This window comes from Varroa destructor, unplaced genomic scaffold (genome assembly GCF_002443255.2).
Source record: "Varroa destructor unplaced genomic scaffold, Vdes_3.0 BEIS01000005.1, whole genome shotgun sequence".
Taxonomy (NCBI): Eukaryota; Metazoa; Arthropoda; class Arachnida; order Mesostigmata; family Varroidae; genus Varroa; species Varroa destructor.
In genome coordinates, this window is record NW_019211458.1 from 12,288,365 (window position 1) to 12,291,646 (window position 3,282).

General features: G+C 40.9%; 1 long non-coding RNA gene across 2 annotated transcripts in view; it reads right to left on the reverse strand.

Moving 5' to 3' along the window:
• Positions 1 to 1,652: 1,652 nt before the first annotated feature.
• Positions 1,653 to 3,282, reverse strand: part of LOC147755284 (uncharacterized) — a 36,794-nt gene continuing 35,164 nt past the window's right edge. For both annotated transcript variants that reach the window (XR_015328277.1, XR_015328276.1), the window contains one exon: positions 1,653 to 1,813. This is a non-coding gene — a long non-coding RNA (uncharacterized LOC147755284). The remainder of the gene's footprint in view (positions 1,814 to 3,282) is intronic.

Genomic DNA, 3,282 nt, shown 5'->3' on the forward strand with positions numbered 1-3,282 from the left:
GCTCACTGACGCATAGTCATGATTCTACTACACTGGGCAAATATATTCGATAGATGAACTAGAAGAGTCCTGCATTGAACAAAACAACGCTGCACGAAATGGGCACGAAAAAAAGCACTGAAAATTCTATAGTGGTTTCGAATTAACCTATCACCGAAGCCAGGTCGAAACTATTCTGTGATGACTAAAGCAATCCAAGCCACTGTTGTTTACGATGATAACCTAAAGTTGTAATTTTCTAAAAATGTACGTTCTAACTGATATATTATCATAGTAGCGTACCTGTCATGTTTACCGCTTTGCTACGGCTTTGCTAACATGTTACTTCTCAAAGCTTCCGTACATACGCCTTCGAAAAAATAAATTTGGTACCATTGTTTGCCACAGATGTGAAGCCACTTCTCAGCATACGCAACAGCCTGAGCTAAAATGAAACGATATTTTGCCTAATCGACTAGAGTTACGAGAAACAAAGCTACTAACTGAAGTTTCTAAATCATAGTACGTTGTTTGGGTAACAGCTCAGCTAAAGTTTACTTTGAATTGGTGTTCGATATGCATCGCAGCAAGCTTGGCCGCTTGACACCGTGCAGGTGGCCAATACCAAACACTCGTATAGGTGATGTTTGTAAGATCGTTTAGATGCATGATCTCTAAACCCGGCCGGTTTCAGTGCGGTATAAGCAGATATAATTATTTCTAGTAATTACGTTTATACGACGAAGTGGCCAGTACAAAAATGCACAGCATTTTCTAGCTAGTTATAGACCTGGCTAGCGGTGTGTGACCCACTGGATTTCTGTCATCGTCATTGGCGTCCTAAGCTGTACTGTTCCAATCATTTACCATAGGACAAGGGCCGACACCACTGTCGCGCGCGGACCACCAGAGATGTTTTCTATAGCTAGAACAAGGCCAGCTACTTGTTTGGCCATGGTGTCGATCTTGCTATTGTGCCAGCTCATTCAACCTTCGCTGGGTATTGGAAGTGTTTACAAGCTGCTCAACGACGCGAAGGAATGTAAGGACAATCGAGGTATACCTAGCGACAGTATGAATATTAAATGGCATAGCGTTGAGAATTGTATGGATGAAGAAGTGATCCTGGCTGTGAAGGAAGCACAAGTTGGGCAACCGGACATTCATGGCATAACGATTGCTCATCTCGGCGAATTTGATTCGATTGTGATATTCATTTACGTCGACGAAAAATGCTTTCGAGTACCAGTAAAAGTCAAACGGGGAAGATACTCCGATGTCTCTGTAAATGCCCCAATGGTATGCTATGACCACGGAGACTGCTCGAAAAATGTTCGCACTTGCCTTTAATTAGAACTGGACAGACACGTTAACGAATGGGGCTACTTAGAACAACTTATACATAATGAGCTAGTGTTTACATCGCAAAACGAAAGTTGACGTTGGCCGTACCTGACGGGGGCATTAGCTCTAATCAATGTAGGAAAAGTAATAATAACTTGTGTTGCGGGGTGCAGCACTTAGAAGAAGCCAAAAACCTATTTCTATCTAATTCACGCCGTTGTACGTGATAAACAAAGCTGTCCATTGGCGAAATGCGGATTTACTTACCACGAAATGCAGCCTACAAAGAGCCCCAAAAAATATTGTTTCAACGTTGGATTTTGAAAAACTCACTTGTCCTTAAGAGTTGAGAAGACGGCGAAGTTTTAGGGGAGTCGTCTGGGTGTATTCTATAGCATAGTAGCCACTCTAGATTCCTCTAGCGTTTGACCCTTTTCTAATAGAGTTACGAGGCGGTTGACCCTCTTCGACACGAGGCCCTCATGAGGTCCTGCAAGTTTAGGAAGCGATAACATCAGGCATTTCGACAATCAAGTTAGCAGTTACAATCACATCACGTACAGGCGAATCGATGCACAGTTGTACGGTTGCCAGGAGAACTGACCTCAATATAAAGAACTTGCTTTATTCGTGCATCAAATTAATACTTAGCGAGAATTTTTTCTATAATTTCTTTCAGCGGTATGCGTAGTGGTAGCATGATGGAAAGGCAAATTATTAGTAGGTCGTATTTTAAATAATGCAGTATACAGATGTAAACTCTTCTCCGAATAGCGTGCTCAAGGTAATCATTGAGCAAATCGAAGAACAAGGCTGTTGTCAGCCAGTGTCGAAATCTTCAGAGCACAAATAAACCTCACCTCAAGCGCTTTCTTCAACGGCCACTAGAACTCATCGATTCAAATCAAAAGTGAACATCGACGTTAGATGCAAATGCCTTATGTATTGTAGAAATGAACAACGGTTTACGCTAAATTTTGTGCTACTTCATACGTTCGCTAACCCAGGTACGTTTTTTAGACCCGAAAACACTCGCTCATATAAAATGCATGAGTAGTTTAGCCTGCAGTATAACTTTAATTTTGGGCAGTATTTCCGGTGCTATTATCGCCACCATTTTCACCCGAAGTTCCGTACGAAAAGCGTCGCAAGTTGTGTACGGGCGACATAACGCACGGCTGGGTGCGCATTTTCGTAAACAGCTTAGCGCTGATATTGACATTGAGTGGATTCAAATACCTACATATACATACTATCTATAGTAAATTAAGACTAAATCAAAGCTTTTTTTCACTTTGTCACACTTCCTATCGATCGGTAGGTTCTGGTTGGTAGAGTTGGGGTGGAGGTTTCGCCGCTAGTAACCTTTGACCATGCATGTGCGTGCGTCGTCAAAATGCCTATATATAATATAGTGTATGATTACGGTCTATTTATTGCAATAATTGAGTAGTATGGTAACACACGGCGTCAATGACTCCTGCTACTAACTAAGGGTTGATTTTTGTTTGTTCAGCATGCGCTTATTCCAATATTTCTCACGCACTCATGCCTAAAAAGGACGAGCTTGATTATTATATAAAATATCACATGCAAGAAGTACCAATTATTATACAAACTAATCAATTCTGATCGAATTAATTAAACGCTCTGCGGTACCTAGTATCCTATGTGTAAACTATATTGTAAAATTCTAACTACTAATACACGTAAGCAGTGAGACGCGACAGCAGCTTTTCTTTTTTTACTCAACGTTGTTTCTTGGTTTTAATAGGAGAATGAAACTGAAGTTAAATGGAGTCCGTAAAAAGCGACATTTAGGCGCCCGAACCGTGCTACGCCTGCATACAATTTTTATGACTCTGAAAACGAGTTTATCATAAGCTACCACATTCTCCTTGTGACACCGCTCTATCTTTTTAGAATCACTGTAACTCTATATGTATATATATATATACA